This window comes from Crocodylus porosus, unplaced genomic scaffold (genome assembly GCF_001723895.1).
Source record: "Crocodylus porosus isolate Cpor-Errol unplaced genomic scaffold, CroPor_comp1, whole genome shotgun sequence".
NCBI lineage: Eukaryota > Metazoa > Chordata > Crocodylia > Crocodylidae > Crocodylus > Crocodylus porosus.
The window spans coordinates 48,130,741-48,151,590 of record NW_017728918.1 but is presented as its reverse complement, the minus strand read 5'-3'; the positions used below and the strand labels follow the sequence as shown (position 1 = coordinate 48,151,590).

The following is a 20,850-nucleotide window of genomic DNA, read 5'->3' as shown; positions in this document are numbered from 1 at the left end:
TTTGCTTTTGAAGGTGTTCAATGTAGGTGCTTGAACTACCTCCAATGGAAGGCTGTTCCAGACCTTGGGGGTTCAGACAGTAAAGAAATTCTTCCTTATGTCCAGCCTGAAATGGTCTTGTTTATGACTATTCGACCTCATCATCCCTTGGGGTGCTCTGGTGAACAAACGTTCCCCCAGATACGAAACATTCCCCCAAAGCAACAGGAGGAGGTTCTGGAGGTGGGGGTGGAGGTGGAGGGGATGTAGCCTGGCACATTTGAGTGCCTTAGAAGCTCCTGTCTATTTGTGTTACCCAAATGCCGTGGGCCCTAAGGCCCATCTGACTAACTGACCCCTATGGTGTGGGGCCAATGAATGAATAACACAACAAAATGCTTGGTACAACTAAGGCAAAAACAGGGTGAGGGTGTTATGTGGGTCAAAGGTCAAAACATGAAGTGTGCCTGATGGGGGTACTGAGCAGAGCCCCCTGGGCTGTGCCCACTGGTCCTCAAAGGCATCCAAGGAGCCAGTGGATCCTGCCCACTAGTGCTGTGCCATGAAATGTGCACAGACAAGGGAGAGGAAAGTGGCCCTACAATCTCCAGGCACCTTTGCAGCCAGAGCCTATTTCCTGGTCAAGTACAGGGGTCACTTGGCCAGGGCCAGGAGGAGGTTGACCAGGATGTCCCAGAACTTGGTGGGGTCATGGATGGAGTGCCCAAAAATAAAGAGGTGGGGGGTGAAGTTCAACCAGAACCTCAGGAGGAGGTTTCAGAGGTGGAGGGTCTGTATCCTGGTGCACCTGAGTGCCTCAAAAGCTTCTGAGAGCAAGAAGCCCTGAGCTGCTGGCCAGGGCAGGTTTTTATACTGCTGTGGCCAGCACAGGTGTTGGCCCCAGCTTCTAGTTCCCCTTAGCTGTAGATCCGGGAGGGGCTGGGCAGGGTTATTTTGTTCCAAGTGGTACAATTTGCCCCACACCAAAGTATGTGTCCAGGCACGTGCACTGAGGGAAAAACCCCTGGCTCAAATTTGTGCTGATCCTATTTGACCTGCTCCAAGAACACGTGTCTGCATATGCAGATGTGCCCATTGTGTCATAATGAATGCATCCATGCATGTGTGGTTTGTGGCACCTCAAAGATGTTTGACGTGCTGCAAATTGCACGTAGCACACGTGCACCCATTTTTTTGACGCAAGATCCTGCTGTAAAAAAACAAAAAACGCTGCTAAAAAAAAATTTTGTGGCATATGTGGCAGCAGTGTGTGCTGCCAGAAACAGAAGCTGGCTTACCAGAGCAACACTCTGGCTGATGGCCAGGCTCTGTGTGGCTAGGTTGGTGCTGCTGCTTCCCTAGGAGGCCCTTCGTACCGCAAGTAAAGCTACTTGGGCCAGCCTACCTTATCTCACCTGGTTCAATTTGCTGTGCACCGAAGAGTGCATTCAAGTTCATGCCTTGGGACAAGAAGCAGCAGCATTAATATGTGTTGCTGCTATTTGTGCCACAGGCAACGCACTCATCTGGATGTGTCCACTGGGTGCATACAAATGTTCCACTTCAACCAATGGAATCACATTTCCGCTAGTTGAAATGCTCTGTGAACAAGCATTCACAGAACTTCAGCCATTTAAAAAATGGAAGATGTCATGGAAATCTCTACTATATCAGACAAGATCAAAATGTAAACTGATTTGAGTTCAAGTGTTTGAAGGAACACTTGTACCTGACCCTAATTTATTGAGAATGCAGGAATACCCTACTTTCATGCCTGCTACTCTCTAGGGAGATGCTCTGTGACTTGGCTTGTGCTTTACTGCTGCAATCCATGTGACAGAGAGCCCCTCCTGCTGAAAGCCCAGCCCCTTTCCAAAGCCCAGAAGCTATGGAGCTCTCAGCTTCCCCATTCAGCACTGGTGAGGGAAAGGCCTGACACAGGAACACTTCGTAGGGACATCCACCAGCATCAGACCTTGGCTGGTGCCTGTTCCCAACCCCCCACCTTTCTTCAAGTCAACTTAACTCCATCCACCCAGACACAGCCATGTCCCTCCCTCTGCACAGACGTGGTCTAGCCTGGCCCAGCCTGCACCTGTGGCCCCTGTTGACTCTGGATTTAGGACCCAGATGCCTTCTTATGGGGGAGAGGCAGTGGGAAACCCACCTAGGGAAGACCCACTCTCAAACTGACTATGACCTTTCCATTTGATTTCATAGACATGAGGGCTGGAAGGGACCTCAGAAGATCTTGGAGTCCAGCCCTCTGCCCCAGGGGCAGGAAGTCAGCAGGGGTCATAGGATCCCAGCATGATAAACATCCAAATTTCTCTTGAACATTTTTCAAATTAAGCTATGACTTCTTTTTTTTTTTGGCTGGGTGGCAGGGGAGAAGGAAACCCAAATCCTGGTACTTAACAAGGACTGAAGCAGGCAGTGAGTGATCTCCGTCCTGTCAGGATATTCCCTCACTCTGTTTGAACCAAATTTTGTTTTACTGGCTTTTTCCTGGTTAAACAACAGAGTTCCTTGCAACAGTTGCTGGACAGTCACTTGACCCCAGTTGTCTTTTCCTGCATAGTGCAGGGGGGCTGGACCCGACGATCTACAACAGGGTGGGCAAAATGCGGCCCGGGGGCCAGATGCGGCCCACCAGGCCATTCTGTCTGGCCTGCAGGGCCCCTAAAGATTTCTCCCTTTCCTCCTCCCACTTTCCCCACTGTCCTGGGGGCTAGGGAAGTCTCAGAGTGGTTCTTGCTTTTTCCAGTTGGGCTGTTGAAAGTGGGGGAGAAGAGAAAGAGGGGTGGGGCTGAGCTCAGCTAGGACAGCAACAGCAGCAGCAGTAATGTGGAAGAGGGATTCCCTCTCCCTGGTTGTTCCATGGGCACTAGGCAGGGTGGATCTATCTTTCCCACTGCTGCTCTTGTGTCACATTCCCAGTTGAACCCAGTCCTTGCTGAGCCTGGATAGACAAGGCAGAAGCAGCTCTAAAGCTTCACCCACCCCCAGGACAGCAGAGAAAGCAGCAGCAGGTGGGGGAAGAGGTGGGGAGGGGATGTGACTCAACCATAGAGGGGAAGGGGGGAGATTCTCACCTGCTTTGAGGACTTTAAAAAGTCCCAAGAGGCTCCCCTGGCCTGGTGTGCCTCCACCCATGGGCAGGAGGGAAGGGAAAGGAAGAAACTAGGTGGGTGCAGCCACCCTTGCAGCATAGGTTGCTGCTCCTATACCCACTCCCCACCTTGCCAAATCCTGGATTTGCCTCCTAATCTAGGAAAGTGTTGCCCCTGGGCAAGGGATCCCTCTCTCATCTGTAGACAAAGCCCACAAAGGAAGGAATGGGAACCCTGCCTGCAAACCCTACTGAGGATACAGCACTGGGATACTATGGCTGGCCACTAAGAGCTCCTTGCCTCTCTTTTCACCTAGGGTCAGACCTTTCTGTTCCCCTTTCCCTGTTGCTTCACTGCTGCTCTCAAAGTAGAGCCCCCATGCATGCATGAATGCAACGCATGGACAGACCCTACAGAATTTCCCATCACAGTCTCCAAGCAGTGGAGCCTGATAAAAGCCCGATCTTGTGTAACCAGGGTTGCCTGACAACACTTTCCTTTCAGAGCAGATGAAGACAAGTCTACAACGAGTCTCTATATTCATGTGCAAAGCAACAGGCAGATGAGGAAAGTCCAGGTGTATCATCTCACTGGCTCCTGCGATTTGCTAACTGACAAGTTTCCCTTTCAGAAACAGGTGAAACATATCTATTTTCTCCACTCTATACCCAGGTAGCCCGACTCTGTTGCCACATGCCTGAGTGTTTGGGATAATGTGGCTTCCTCCTTTGCCAAGCACATTCCTTCTCCTAGATCCTTCCCAATCCCTGGCACCTGCTCCCACCTCAGGGCCTGCCTCAGCCCCTCAGTCCCAATTCTTCATCTCTTCCATCTTTTTGCAACATAGATTCCCTGTTTCAGATGTGCCTGCCCCCAGAATGCTTTTTTTTCTTCAGTGCATGCATACCCTCTTTTGTTCACTCCTGAGGCCTGGCAGTGTCCCTCTGTCCCCTGTGTTTTTGCCATGCTTCAGTCATGTTTTGTTCTGGTGGAAGTGTAACTCTCTATATACACCCATTGAATGGGGGAGATGTCTCTAAGGTGTCTGATCTTGGTTGTTTTTTGGTTCTAGTTCAAGACTTGATCCTGAAGAATACTAAAACCTCAGAGGAGGCCACTCTGAACAGCCTCAGTTACTACCTCACCAACGGAGAGTGGAAATTCATAAACCTCAGGGTCCTACATCACAACAGTTCTGCAGATGGGATGTACTTTAGTATGGTCACCTATCAGGTAATGGATTTAATGAAGTGATTCCTGCTGGGGTCTTTTAATTAACAGGTCTTTTAGTCAAAGGCCTTTCAAAAGGCCTTCAATATGGTCTCCCATGACCCTCTTATAAAAAAATTGGGGGATTGTGGGCTCGCAGAGTTCATGGTCCAGTAAGTTGGTAACTGTCTAAGGGGTTGAACCCAGAGTGTGTTAGTGGATTGGTCTGTATCATCTTGGCGGGAGGTGACCAGCATTGTCCCACAGGGTTCATTCCTTGACCCCATGCTAATCAACATCTTTATCAATGATTTAGATGAGGAGGTGGAAAGCCTGTTGGCCAAGTTTGCAGATAAAACTAAGATATAGGGAAAAGCAGTGTTGCTAGGGGATAGGATGCAGATCCAAGCAGACCTGGACAAGCTGGAAAGGTGGGTGGAGCGGAACTGGATGCAGTTCAGTAAGGATAAATGCAGAGTGCTTTATCTGGGGAGAAGTAATCAGAGACACGAATATAGGTTAGGAGGAGACGTCCTGGCCAGAACAATGGTTGAAAGGGACCTCAGACTTATGGTTGATCACAGGATGAACATGAACTGCCAGTGTAACACTTTATCAACAGAGCTAATAGCATACTGGGATGTATCACGAGCAGGGCTAAGGAAGTGATACTCCCTCTCTACTCAGCACTGGTGAGAGCCCAGCTGGAGTACTGGGTCCAGTACTGGGCACAGCACTTCAAAAAAGATGTGGAAGATCTTAAAAAGTCCAGAGAAGGGCCACAAGAATGATTAAGGGCCTGGAGGACAAACCTTATGAGGAAAGACTGAGGGATCTAGGACTGTTCAGCCTGGGGAACAGAAAACTGAGGGGGCATTTGGTGACCTGCATAAGTATGTAAGGATGAATATTGGGAGCTGGGAGAAAAACTGTTCACTAGGGTTCCCCAGGACTGGACAAGGAGAAATGGCCATAAACCATTAGAGGATGGTTTCAGGTTGGATGTAAGGAAGAACTTCTTTATGGTAAGGGTGACCAGAATCTGTAACAGACTTCCCAAGGAGGTGGTGCAGTGTCCAACCTTGGAAGTCTTCAAGAGGAGACTGGACAGACACCTTGCTGGGATCATTTGATCTCAATAGTATTCCTGCCCAGAGCAAGGTGGGGGAGTTGGACCTGATGATCTTTCATGGTCCCTTCCAGACCTTAATTTCTATGATTATAGGCTCAGATCGGGAATGAAAAGTTGGGGAAAATTGACTACTTAACACAAAAGCAAATTCTTTCCTTAACCAACTTAAAACTCAATGAACCTCCTCTGACAGACAGTGTGGGTGCTGAGGGTCTGCATGAGTACTGTGATCCCTGGTGTGATGGCAGGGCTGCCATGTTAGAGTAATTTTTCACTGGGAATCAAAAGTGTAATGTGACTGCTTTCCAGGATACATCCCCATTAAGGCCGTGTTAAAAGAAGCAATATGTGACTGCCACCAAGGGGAATGATTACATCAGCTCGCACTGTAAAATGAGTATATGGAGCATATGGCCCTGCCAGCTACATCCCACGGGCACTTGCCCTGAGTCTAGTTCCAAGTGTTTGTGGAAATGAAACTAAGAAATCATTTGGAAAATACACTGTAGTGAGTCCCTGATGGAGCTTGTGAGGTGATGTAGTTAGGTGGTAGCAACATGACATGTAACCCTGCCCCATTAGAAACTAGGATCCAGAAATAGATGTATATTTCTAGCCCACTCACCAAATCAAGAAGACATCACTGAGATGTCTAACCGGGCTGGTTTGCCTTTCTCTGAAGCATATTACATAGTCACTGGTGCAGACAGGAAGCTCTGGGTAAGACAGACCACTGGTTTGCTCTACAGTGAAAATTCTGATTTCCCCACGTCTATGGCAGGAATGGTCCTGGTCTCAGATTCTAAGCAGGATTTGGCCTACCTAGTATCTCAGTAGGAAATGACCTGGCTGTCATAGCTAGATTCTGCCTTAGCAGGCAGTTGAACAAGGTGATATCTTGAGGTCTTTTCCAGCTTTATTTTTCTATTTCCTACCACTCAGAAACTCACCACTGAAATCCATCTGGGTCTGGGCATCTCCAGAGTCTGAGAGTTTGGGATTCAGGGCTTTTGGTTTATGTCCCTTTTTTCCCTTATGAATGGGTGTGGAGGGATTTAGAAGGACAGGTGGTAGGTACAGAAGTTGGAGTTGGGTAACAGGTGGAGTTTTCAAGTTTTGGGGTGTCTTTTGAAGGAGCCTACTGTTGTTTCTTACTTGTGGGTCATTAGCATTTAGTATAAGTCATCCTGATCCATTCTGGATAGGGCAGGATATACTTTGTTATTGGTATTGAGAAAACAGTATGTCAACAATGGGGTGATAGACGAAAGACACCACGGAGAGAAGAAAATGAGACCATGGGTAGGGAGGTATAAAATGGAGTGGATGGAACAAGGGAAAAGAAGAGAGGATAAAGAGAGCAGAGGCATTCATAGAGGATGATATCATATGAGAGGTATGATGGTATCATATCATATCATGTCATATATCCTGCAGATACAGGTGTGTCCTGATAGTGGTAGATTATTTATCATGTAGGAGGGCTATGTTCACAGCAGGTACAAACCGGTATGGCACTAATGCAGTTCTTTTGTTTAAACTAACTGAAGAGCTGGGGTGATTAGCATGTGAGAGGGCTATTCCTTCCTAAGTCAAATCAGACCTGAATGTGGAAGAGCCTGTATATGCCTGGGATGCTTTCAACATTGCTGAAATATACAAATAATCCACCATAACTCAGAACTATTTGCCTTGGTTTCATTGTGTTGTATGTTTGACCTTCCTGGCAGATTGTCGTGCAGAGGAGACCTATTTTACATATTTTAAATATGATCCTCCCAACCTGCACCCTCTTCTTGCTGTATATAGCTATTTCCTTTACACCAGCCTCTTTTGATTTCAAAATTAACTTCAAGATTACCCTTATCCCGGAGGTCTGTGTTTTCTCTTGGATCCTGAATGACATTCTGCCTGCTGCCTCTGACAGTCCACCAGTAATAGGTTCCTGTCTTCATTAGAACTATAATTACAGTAAAACCCAGTGAAGGGCTTATAGACACTATAAAATAATTACTGTGCTGAGAGAAACACAACAGACACAATTGGACACATGCTTTTCCACTACCAAGTGATTAACAAGCTCCATGATGGGGGGTGGGGGAGTGAGTGTGTGTGCACATTTGGCCTTATTTTTCAGAGGTGGCTTCTGATTTTGGTCGCCTCTGGTTTTGGATGCCCAACTTCAGGAACCTTGGGTCTGGTTTTCAGTTTTGCTGAGCGCACACAGCTTCCCGTTGTCTTTGACCAAAGCAGACCCACAGGTGTCCAAAAACACCTCCCAAGTGAACACTTCAAAATTTTAATCCAGGGAATCTTGTGCTCAAGCATGGGAGTTGACATCAGGCTCATCTCTTTGCTTTGGCTTTTGCAGCTATGTTTTTCTCAGGTATATTCTTCTCCATGGTCATTTGTCTGTTGGAGAATTGCTTGTTGATGACCCTGAAGGAAAGAAAGCCCCTAAGATCTTTACTGAATGCAAGGAAGCTGATGCTGAGATTCTTTAAGAAGGAGAAGAAAACATCTGGGAACCTTGCAACTCATCACTGTGGGTAACTAATCACCAACAATTAAATACTTTATAGAAAAGAAAGTGATCTATATACATAACGTGACAGGTCAAATGTCTCCCTGAGTCCACAAGCACATTGCCTAATGTGGTTAAGGTGCAGTACTGTCTCTAGCCAATGGCAAACAAGGGAATGATGCAGCATCACATCCAGATGCTTTTGGCAACTTGGCCTGAATGACCGAGTACCCTTTTACAGCTGGATTGACTGGAAGCACACCTCTGGAGCTGCAACAAGACTCCTTAACTTCTCTGCCTCAGTGACAGGGCAGGGAGCAGAAAGAAGAGCATCAGATCAGACAAGGGCATACAGGGCAGGAAACTGAAAGCCGAGCAGCAGAATGGGTATGGGAAAGAGATCAGAGTAGCATTTGGGAAGCATGCAGGGTTTTTCGTGGTACATCTGCCAAAAAGGTTGGCTCCCATTCATGTAAAGAACTGGGCAAGGAACAAAACTAATAAGAATGATAGCCACAGGCATAGCTCCCAAAAAGTATTAACATAGGTCTATTTAGTGATGCCACCCTTATGGTGAAAAGTCCCCTTTGTCCTACAGAGAGATATGTATATTTGGTGGTTACTTCTTCTTGTCTTCTTCATATGAGGTACCTCCAGGACAAGGGGAGAGCTGGGACTCTAACTTGAGTGGAAAGGAATAGAAAGAGACTGTTTTGTTTCTGAAGGAGCTCTGCTTAGAACTACAAATCATCCAACAATTACCTTCCTCTCAAGTCAATGACCAAGCTGAGTTGGAATGGGAGCAGACACTGATCTTCCTGGAGAAAGTATTTTCCTGCATTCAGCTGATCGCCTCTGTTCTGTTTTTTGTGTTTATTATCATAAAATGGAGCTATTAGCTATGAAGCTGCCTGTGACAATCTGGGAGCTAAAAGAAGGAGAGAGAGGAATTATATTGCCTTGCAAGTCATTCATTTTTTCTGTCAGTCGGGCTTTTTAAATTCAGTGCTACTAACTTCACTAATTAGTAATGAATGTAGAAAGGGGCAATAGTTATTCTCAAGTGAGTTATTGACTCTGGCAACTCATAGAAATTCATAGAAAATGGATGGGAGGGACCTTGAAAGGTCAGCTAGTCTATCCCTTACCCCAGTACAGAATCAGCTGTTGATGAGTAATAATGGGCTACATTTGTGGCTAGATAGGTGCCTAACCTACTCTTTAACTCCATTAATGGAGAGTCTAAAACCTTCCTAGATAATCATTGTCTTTTAATTGCTGTGTGTTGCTATTTGAGCCTTCTGATTGCATGAGACATAATAAAATATGGGACTGTTTTCCTAGTCCTTTTGTGCTGATTACTTCACTTACACAAAGAAGCTCAGGGTTTCAATGGGGTTTGGGGTTTTTTTTGTTTTTTGATCAACATTTACTTAGAGGTGCAATCTCCCAGAGGTCACCAGGATCCTCAAGGTCAGATGCAGTAGGTCTTGGTTTCTTGTATCTTTAGTTATACAACTCAAAGGTCCTTCAACTATGGTCAACAGAATGCACTCTTCTTGCTGAAGGCAAAATGGTTGAAAGGTTGCAAGATGAAGGTTTGAGGTTGTTATGAGTTGTTAAAAAGAAATGAAAGTTCTTTCACATATTAAATAATTTGAAAAAACTAAACCTGGAGACCTTTGGTATAGCATATAGACTTATCGTTCCTCCAAAACAGCCAGCTTTTCTATTTGTCTCTGCAAGGGACTGCAAATCAGGGAATAAGATAGCATATGATTTGTTTAGAAGTAAAGATTCCTGTATCCTTAGGAGAGTTCGCAGACACTATGGAGATGGGTCATGGTCTAGATATCTATCTAGAAATCTAGCTACATAAATGGCTATTATAAATCTCTACTACTCCTTCCAAAATTAGTTGCATGGTGCATGTCCACCATTTTCCAATTTAGAATAGGATACCAATGCTTCCTGACTCAGAGAGGATTCCTCATGGAAAGGATTGAAGCATAAGGAGGGGGCATGAAAGGATCAAACCAACTCAGTTTGAGTTTAAAGACAAAGAGGTCTCACTTTAGAGCCAATCGCCCACAAATCTTCTCCCATCACCTTTGACAGTGTTCCCAACACCTCGGAGGGGAGTCTCACCCAGTACAACAACAGTAACAAGCACCTAAATCAGGTACATTTAACAACTGATAAAATAAGACACCATTTTAAATAGAAGCACCTTCTATATCAGATTGTTAATCTGATGAGCTGTGTTCTCTCCCTCACATATTTGCAGGGATATTTGAGGTAGGGGAAAGGTGTGGGGACTTCTGTTATCTTGAAATTTATTTTTTTTAAGAGCAAAAGATTCACCAGACCTTGAAGAAGCCACATGCTCTTTATATGGAAATAATACAAGAGGACTTTCAGAAATGAAGAGGGATCCAGCAGAAACAGCTTTCTGCATTTTCTTTGCCTGTTTCCAACAGTAAAGAAATCACTAGGAGCTCCTTACAATCCCTGTTTTAAATAGGGATGAAAAAGCTAAAGGTGACCACCTGGTCTAATGGATGAGGCCTTTGGATCAGGAGATTGGAGATTTAAGTCCTTCTGTGGTTGTTTTTTTCCCCAAATAAAATCAATTTCCTCCTAAATTTATCAGACTGTTTGGGAATCAAAGCACTACAGAAGATGCAGGGAGATCCAAAGTGTTCTTATGACTGAGTTTGTAAGGATGCTTGACTGGAATGAGAATCATTAAAGAAAACAGATTTAGGTGCACTCTGCCATCTCCCAGGATAGGTACAGCTGTGTGCAACAAAGTAATACCTAAGGAAGCAAAAACCTTTAGGAGAAAACTGTCCAATGTCCATCCAATAGAGATGGTTCCCAGGGCTCTCGGCCTGTGCTAGGACCTAGGAGCAAGTATCTCATTTTGGGATACTTGGTGCATTTCAGAGTCCCAAACCCAGAATTTCCTCCTTTCCAGGAAAGCTAAGACTGCCCATGAACTCACTAAAGATCCTCGCTTAGGATTATTTCCTCCTTTTTCCACATTATGAATCTGTTTACACCCACTTCCAAGTACTTGTGGAGAGAACATAAGGAGATTTTTAATGTAATGTATTTGCTGAAGATGAGTAGCTCTGAAAATGAACTACCTCCAAGTTGGCCTGACTGCAAGCAGCAGCCCCTTGACCTTCCAATGGTTGCATCTAATAATTATGGGGAAAAAGACCAGGGCACAGAGTTGTTTAATCAGCTTAGAACTTTCCTCCTAATGCCCAATATAATTGAATTTAAACATAATCAGAAAGCTCCTCTCTGGATCAAGCATAGCCAACCACGAAGGGAATTGAACCCTCAGTCTTCTGATCCGAAGTCAGATGCCTTATCCATTAGGCCACATGGTCACATACTCAGTGATATTTGATGATATACTTGAGAAAATACATCTTTGTGGTTGGACTGAATCCTTAGACTATTATAATGCAAAGACATGGGGCTAGCTAGGAGGTCCCAAAGGTACAGCCCTTCTCCAGACTCCAAAAGGGATAGTTTCCTGCTCCCCCACCCCGGGACCTTGTTAGCTGGTGTCACCTTTTTCTGATGGTATGGAACAGTATGGTACATGCCCCATCTTCCCCAGGCTGTGTTTTTATCCATTGGCCTTGTTGTGTTAGATATCCTTTCTGCTTCTAAAGGCTCAGAAAACTGTACGTTAGACCCAGGCTTTTTAAAAATCAGTTAACTCTTGCTGCCCATCCCAAACCATATATACATATATATATATATATGGAAATTTACAAAAAGTAAACCTTGAAATACCATTTTCTAAGCCAACAGTCCCCAAAGAGCCTAACACCCCTCCCCTCACACTGCACCTTTCCTCCCCCATGCCTTGGACCCTACCTGAATGACTGGGCAATGTCTTGGGATGGTGGGGTCTCAGATCCTGGTGTGGCTAGATGCCTACAATTTTTGGGCAGGAGGGGGCTGGCCTTGAATATTGACCCCACTCCTACGACCCTAAAACAGGCGGGGTTCCAGCCCCTCCATCCTGATTTGGCTTGTCCCACTGCCCTCTAACATGAAGTGTGAGGATCCTTCCTCCACTAGGACCTGACACTTCCCCCCACCCCACGATCTGCACTGACAGGACCCAGCCCAGCTCCACCCTTGCCTCTTTATTTCTGGTTCCCCCAAATTTCCCCCCATTCCCTGCCTCCCCAGTCCACCACCATCAACCCTACCTGGACCACAAGGCTATGTCTATGCGGGGAGGGAGAGATGGGGTCTCAGGTCCCAATGGGGCCAGATGTCCACAGCTTTTGGACAGGGGTCTTGCAGATCAACTCTGCCTTCCAACTAGAGGGATTCTGCTCCTACCAGGATCTGACCTTGCCCCCACATCCCCCACATAGACCCATCCCATCCCCATCCCCATCCCTGCAGTCTCTGGAGACCCCTATCACCTCTCTCTCCCCAACTGGACATAACCTACTCTGTTCCCTGTTCCCAGCCCTCCCAATTCTCTCCCTGCCATGTGAACCACTGGGTTGTGGTCACCCCTGACTGCCAGACTACACAGAGACACACCCTCCCCTTCCCACAAGGGGACTGAAGACCCTGGGCCCAATCTCCTACATGGACACTGACTGACCTGACCCCGCCTCAGTCCCACCCCCTATTCCTGGATACTACCTGGAGGGCTGGAGACATGAAGGCTAAAGATCTCTGGATCTGACAGTTGGTACCATAGGACTAAGGATCCCTTGAGTTTCTGCAGAAGAAACTGGTAAGCTTGAGAAACAGCAAATTGCTCTCTGCTATCTGACAGCCTAACAGTACAGGGAGGGATGGGGTGTTGTGGAGATGGTGCAGGTTCCCTTGGGGCACTGGCCAATTGACCCTGACGTGTGTTGTGGGACTCTGTCACATATATCTAGAAAGATAGAAGAGCCTGCATCGCATGCTAGGATACATGCTGTGGGTCTCATTGGCTGGGTGCTATAGAATTGCAGGCTACTTGTGGAGCATTCAGTCAGGCCTTTGTACATATGTACGTGAGGTTTTGTACTTCAGCCAGTTGATATGAACAGTTGCACACACCCACTGGGCATATTTACACATGCATTTGATCTGAGATTAGTTTACTTGCAAGTAAACTACTTGCAAGTGAATGCTTCTAGGCAGGCATCTACACATGCAAAGACATGGCAGCAGATTTGCTAGTTTTAGCACCAAACTGCTGCCACTTCCTGGAGCTCTGCAATGGTCCCTTGCTGCCTGTGGCATGCACAATAGTGGGTGCCACTACACAGAGCCATCTGCCTCACTGTGCCAGGCCAAAAACCACACTTCAGGAGTCTCCCTCGGGGAGCCTACAGACAGCTGTCTTGCTTCCTAGAGAATATCCACAAGCCTAAGGTAATGCTGCCACCACCTGGGCACTGGTCTCTGTTAGGGCTCTGTATAGCCTGGGGCACACAGACCCTGCAAATCTTGGGGGTGCTTTGCCCACAGTAATATTTCTGGGTGCTTCTTTCAGCCTGAAGAATTCCAAGATAGCATCAGGTGGAACGGAGGGAAAATAAAAACAAACAACTCAGCTGGCCAAGCTGGGAGTGGAAAGCCTCTCTCTTTCCTCTTCTGTAACACAGCAAGGCAAGCTGTAACCCAACATCTTTATTGATCAGGGAGTAAGGGGAGAGGGGAGGGGGTAAAATAAGGAAGTCAGAATACACTTTGAGCAAACAAAAGCAACTAGAGTCTTATAGATTCTGGGTATGATGAACCTTTTAAGATGTAACTGGCCTAGACATAATTCCTAAGTCCTGGCTAGTTTCCATGCTTTACAGAAAATCACTAGGCAGTAGCCTGGGGCATTTGCTTGCAGCATTCAAAATGCCTGCCAGAAGGAGGCAAGCATTCCCCACTTCTCCCACCTCACACCAGGAATTTTATCTGTCCAGGTCACAACTGACCAGCCTGAACCAAGAAGAAAGCAAAGAGAGAGAGGGGTCACCTAGGCTGACCCAAATGAGGGGCAGAGAGAGGAGGAGGGGATTTCTTCATACTGCCACCACAGGGAGCTCCAGACATGGAGCTGCCTTCAGGCGTGGAGCTGCCTGCAGCTGCCAATAGCTGGCAGCCCTCTTCAAAAGACAGCCCAGCTCTCTGCTCCCTGGCTAGCCACTGCCTTGACCAGGAGCAGTGTGCACAGCACAGGGGCAGCACACACTAGCTCTCTCCTTGCCAACTCTGCCTCCCTGTGCCATGGCTGCTCCAGTCCCTGCCCCTGGTAGTGACATCCAGGACACTGGGTTTCTTCCGCCCATTGCACTGGCCCTGCTGACCAACCACTGGCTGGCCCACAGACATCTGGTCCCTCCTGGCACCTCACATACAGTGAATTCCTGCCTGGACACAGCACACAATGCCAGGGCCACTGTGAAGATGCCACCTGGACCTTGTCCAGCTTGCTGGATCCTGGCAAGGATGCCAATGATGTGCTGTTGGATGCCACTCCTGGAGCCACCTTCAACCTCCTCCAGCCCCACTGCCTCTAGGCCCACTGGGCCCACCAGAACTGGTGGCTGCACATGGTCCAGCACACCTCGGATGACAAGCAGTGGCAGGAGGCATTCTGGATAACTTGCAGTTCATAGGCTCATCTCTGAGGAGTGGTTTGTAAATCTTCTTTGAGGATCAGGCTTTAGAGATTGGAGACAGGTGATGTTCTGCTCTTGCCTTTGATAAATTTTTGATGTGCACTCATTCTGGTGCATGGTTGTTGCTTGGTGTCTTCTAAGTATTTTCCTTGGTGCCCTGATGAAGATATATATTGTCTTGTGAAGATATCTCCATACCTCAGATATTGCTGGCATGTTTTACTTATCTAGTCAAGGCATGCCCTGGATCCATTTGGTGTGTTTTGGGGGCTGTAGGAAGTTGATTTCTGGTGATGAGGATAGCGAGGTTCAGTGCTGTTTGAAGTTACAAACCACTTTTCATAGACGAGCCTATGAACTGCACTTCATCAACCTCCTCAGTATAGAAACTCATGGACTCAATATAGACATTGGAATTCTGACACACTACAACCTGCCGGACATCTGACTCCCCAGGTACCTCTCCACTTTTACCTGCTACAACCCCCTCCCTCCCTCCACCCCCCAGCCTGTCCCTTACCCGCTGATGCCTCCATTTCCAATTTCACTCACTGGCTTTCTTGCCTGCATTGCATGCCAGCCTCTGACTTCTTTACTATTTCTTCCATCCAGGAACTGCACACATACCAACTGCAGGTGCTTCCTCAGCCTGATGAAGGGTTTTTCACCCCAAAAGCTGGCATCCCAGTGAGCTAAGCTGAGCTCACCTGGAGCCTCACAACTCCACTGCAACCAGCAAGCATTAAGAAATACACATGACATGAGTTTTGCTCATCAACAGCTTGAGATGCAGTTTCCTAGAAACCCCTGCATCTATCACCTTGAAACTTGGCAGGTTTCATGGCCTCAGCAGGGGCCATCATGCCTACTGTTTTCACCCCCCATTTGCCTTCATAATTGCAAGTGGGTGATCTCCTGTATCACTTCCCCATTGACTGGGTAGGGCATTGAATGGATAGGGCATTGTGTACCCCAGGTGGCACAGAGCCCTAATAAAGACCAGACCCTGGGTGGTGGCAGTGGCTACCCCAGTCTTGCAGATGTGCTCCAGGAAAGAGGTTGGACAGATGTAGGCACCCCAGGGGAGACATCTGAAGCTCAGTTTCGGTTGGGCACGGTGAGTTGTGTGGCTCAGCAAAGGACTGCCCCCTACTGGCCCACCATAGCCTCCCTGAGCTCATGGTGGAAGCTGTAGCTGGGGAGCTTGGCAGGATGGGCTGCTGGAAGCCTGAGAGGCCCTCCCCCAGTGACATGTCACCATGGGTGCAAGGCCAGGGTGAGGATGATGCCATCAGGGCTCCTGCAGTGGCTTTCCAAGCCTCTGCACAGATATAGCTGTGCTGCAGGGCCTGGGCAGCTGCCTAAAGTGCCCACCACAGGGTTATGGCATGGGACTGGGATCTGCATGATGAGGAAATGCCCTGCAGCACCTACAGGCTCTTATGGGAGCGGGCTGCAGGCAACTGAAGCTGGCCCTGGTGGCCATGAGCTGCCTGCATCTGGGCTTGGGTGCTGGCAGGCCTGGCAGAAGTCTGCTGCACTCTACAGGCCTGGATAGCATCAGTCTGGCAGCCATGTGTCACTGAAGTACTTGGCAGTGGTGCAGGCAGGCTGGCACAGCTGGCTTGAGGCTTGCCTCAGGCTGCCAGCATGTGCTCCAGGGCTCAAAATGCCTGCAGGCCATAGAGATGGTCCAGCCCTAGGGAAGAAGAGGCTCCCAGCCTGAAGCTCTGGGGCTAGCCTCATCCTGGCTTCCTAGTGACAGGGTTGACCAGGAGAAAATTGACACCTACCCATGTGTTACTGAACAGTAACTACTCATGAGTAAATTTGCTACTTGCATTTTCTGGTAGCAAATTTATTCATGAGTCGCATTGTTTACTAAACAGTAAGCATGTGCATGTGTAGACATGCACACTTACTGCACAGTAAACTATGCTAATACATAGTAAAGCATCTGGTGTAGTCACTCCCCACTATGATGCAATCTTTACATGATTCCAGAGGCTGTTGGAGGGAGGTGGGGGGCACAGAATACTCCTTCTTCATAAAACACAGAGGGTAGAGACTGCTAAACAAAGGTTACTTGTATAACTGTAAGTCTGGTTTTTCCCAACTTTTGAGGGCTTAATTTGCAAGCCTAAATAAAATAATTTCATTTAGGGTTTACTTTATGCCATGTAAGCCATCAGTCCTTTTGTATGATCTCTCAAAATTAAGCTGACAAGTTCTGCTAATAAATCTCTAATTTAATTTTGGAATTATGAAAACTGCAAAAGGAATAATTTGACCAACTTCCACAAGATCTCCCCAAAAAGCACCAATGCCTTGAAATTAGTAGTATCTCTGGTCAGTCTTTAGGAGGAGTAAGTAGGTAGGGTTTATACCTTTTTTCCCACTGACATTTTTGCTTACAGCCAGGTATTTTATTTTTTACACCTGCTACAGTTTGAGAGGAGAGAGCCAATGGCAGTTACTACAGGGCAAGGAAAGTCTCTGTCTCTTTTTGGCCAATTCAGCCGCTCTAAGGAGAAAACTATCAGCTGCTAGTGTTGGACGACGAAACCTAATCTCATTAGGTGCATATACACAAGATAGTTATTGGGAGTAGCCTGATTAGATCCGAAGTGAAATCTCAGCATTTACATGTATAGCCTTATTAGGTTGCAGTAATCTAATAAGTGCCTCTGTGGGATAATGCTTGTCAACACTGGTACTATCCTGTGACAGCATTATTTAATGCACCACAATGCACATGTAAATGCTGACAGAGCTGGCTAGGACACAAGGGTGCTTCAGTTCGAGGGTTGCCAGCTGGCAAGCCCCATACTGAAGCAAGCTCATGCCCCAGACAGCCCCTCCACAGTATGTTGAGCTGGATTGGAGGAGCCCTAGGCTGGCAGGCATACTGCTGGGTTCCCTTGACAGCCAGGGCTGCTCTGACCCAGCTCAATATACTGCAGTACACATGTAAACGTGGCACCCAGGAACAATAAACTGAGTTTATCAATTATTAATATGTGGGTATGTGTATGTAGTTATATGAAGCCCAAAAGGTAGCTAAAGATAGTGATTAATTTAGAACACAGTGTCCACGTCTATTCGAGATGGTGACTGCACAGTTGTTACTATACAGTCATTTAGTACTTGCATGTCCAAGTATTAAATGACTGCAGTAACCATAGCTACTGTATAGTAGCATCCTTGCAGGCTTCCTAGTGACAGTGACTCTGCAGTAGCTCATTACTACCATGTAGCAGCTGGTTAGTACTGTGCAGTAGTATCTCATCACAGCTTGTACCATGCAATGCTACTGTGCCATAGTAACCAGCTACCGTGCAGTAGTAAGAAGCTTGTAAGCATCTTGTAAATGCAACTGCAGAACTAAACCTCTTTTTGGTTTCATGTGTAATTTTTTTTTCTTATGTCATTTTTATGTCATCCTGTTCCCTGTTCCTTTGCATCTTTGCACAGCCCTTCCTTTGCGTGAATATGCTTCTTTGTTTTCTAACGTTCCATCTCTCTCCTGCAACTTCATATTTCTTTGTGGGTTTTTTTTATTTATCTATTTTTTATTTGTTTTGCCTCTGTTCATGACTGTGTCCTCCTCACTTCCAAATCTCATATTAAGTTCTTTCATTTTTTTTCTTCCAATAAATGCTTTCTATTGTAATTTAAGTCCCTTCTTAAATAAAATCCTGGACTGTCTTGTCTATTCTTGGTGCCATAATAATTTTTAATTCTCATTATTTTCCTTGCCTCCTCCAATTTTGCCCTTTTTATGCTTCTCAGTAGTTCAATAGTTCTTGTGACTATTACACTGGTCTCATGCATGCAGTACATTGGTTAGCAAGGTTTTAGCTGATCCTTCCCCTGGCATTTATTTCTCCAGATTGAGGAATTTAAAACAGATTCCCTGCTGAGTGCTATCTTAATCAGAAAGGTAGCACTCCAGGACTCTCTTCCCTAACAAGTCCCTCTGCACAGTATGTCTCTTTGAGCCTTTAATGTTTTACCACAATTTTACAAAAATTTAAATGTTGGAGACTTGTAAGTAAAAATGTTGGAAGTTTGAGTTTTTTATTATTTAGGGGCACTGTACAGTATTACTTCTCTAGAGGCTTATTTTAAATATTAAGATTCAGCTGCATAATTATAAGTTCCCCTAAAATTTAAGGCTCTTGTTTAGGCCCAATGCTGGAAAAACACATTCTGAGCAGTGTAAGAATTGCTGAAGGTTTAAGAAAGGAAAAACATTTTGTACTTTTTTTGAAGTAGATAATATCCATCTGGCATTACCTAAATAATTAGTCCATCTAACTTACTTGTGTTTATTCTGACATTTAATATATGCTTGGTGAGTAAGTAATATAAGACATAATGAATAGCACAGAATATTATGAAAAACAGATTGTGATGAGCATGATAAAAAGGGACAAAGCATCTAAATAAAAATTGAGGCTGGAGTTTTCTTTATTTAAAGAGAATAGAAGATTGGTCACTGATTTCTGAAAGCAAGAAGAACTCTATTTTCATTGCTTTTATTTGTATAGAATTTAGAATGGTGCATAATATGATTTATTATTATTTTATTAAAGATTAAATTATAAATCTGCTTATCTTCCATAGGCAAAAGTATCTAAACATGAATATTTTCAGAATTTGCAAAACTTGAACTTTAATATAGAAATAGTTTTAGTGGAGTCTAAGTCAGATCTCAAAACAATAATACACTCTCATTACAATTTTTTTCTCTTTCCATAAATTCAATCAGCATGCCTGAAAATTGGACAATACAGTCAATTCCTGACATCATTGTTACCAACTGCTATTAGAATATAGCCCACCCAGTCTTTATGGGCACTTGTACACATGACAGTCATCATGATGTGCACATCATGACAAGGTCATTTGTGTGGCTTAAAGGTGTCACAAATTACACGTGTGCCAGTTTTGGGAGTTTCAGAAGAATTTGTATCATTGGCAACTAAACTCCTTCCAGATGTAGTTTAGTTCGCAATATTGCAAATTGCAATGATGCAGCTGTCAGCTTGTGCCCCAAACATGGGAAAGGCAGGCAGGCTCTGCAGAAAAAGAGGATCCCTGAAGGCAGAAGCGGTGAAGGGCCCGATCCTTTCTTTTTTCAGCGGAGCCTGTCTGCCTCTCTGGTGGCCAGGTGAGCTGTGGGTGGGCTGAGAGGTCCCTGAGCTGTGGGAGCAATGCGGGGGACCCTGGTCCTTCCCTCATGGTGGCAGTGCTTCATAGGGCTGCCCAGGTGGGCTGCTAGTGGGCCGGATGCTGCCCCAGCTCAGAGGCAGCACCCAGCCTGATCCAACTGTTCCCTGAGCCCACCCACCAGAACTCAGTCAAGCTCTATTCCCTGGGCAGGCTTGGGGAACAGCCAAATCAGGCCAGGTGATGGAAAAATTGAAACCAAAGCGTGATGGAAAAACTGAAGTGGTGGGTTTCAATTAAAAACCCACCATTTCAATTTAGAGGTCATACAATAAAACCCTGAGGACTACACCCCCGTCACATGTAGAAGTGCCCTCTGTCCCCTCCTTGTAAAATTGTTCTATTGTTTACTCAGTATGCAAAAAAAACACAAAGGAAAGGTGGTCAAAATGTACAGGAACTCGGTATAACTGTATCCTAGGAATCCTGAATAATATATAGATTTTTAAAATTGCTATTATTAGAATTGAAATGCTTTAATTCACAACAGATTATAAAATGTGTTGTTTATATGGTAGTGTTATAATGGGAAGCTGACTTTAACCTTAAATCTTACAGCTACTAAAAGTCCAAAATACTGTCTCACACTAGCTATACATTATCTAGGGATTCAGGAAATATTTTAGGAGATAAAAGAATTATGGCAAATAACAATGCCATATTATTCTTCATCCTTAGTAGCACAGTGTGAAAAACAAATAGTTGTTTGTATCCATAAAGAAAACCTGCCTAAATAGGCAGTACAGTCATTCAGGCGTCAGACCTACACTTAGTTATATACTTTGTATCAATGAAATGTAATTTAATAGCATGGTTTGTTTAATGCTTTGAAAACATGTAAACGATGCTTGAAAAAGAAGAAAAGAATCAGCAGTTGGTAAGACCTCTGCCTGAAATGTTATTTGTTAAGAAGTGGTAATGAGGACAAAGCTTGAGTCTGTATGGGAAAATGGCGTACACATGCTGGGTTTCAAAGACTGAATTTCAGTGATG

At 45.6% G+C, this 20,850-nt stretch overlaps 1 non-coding gene across 1 annotated transcript; it reads right to left on the bottom strand.

Moving 5' to 3' along the window:
• Nucleotides 1-11,288: 11,288 nt before the first annotated feature.
• Nucleotides 11,289-11,361, bottom strand: TRNAR-UCG. Its single transcript has one exon. It is a non-coding gene; the product is annotated as a tRNA-Arg (tRNA).
• Between the last annotated feature and the right edge of the window lie 9,489 nt (nucleotides 11,362-20,850).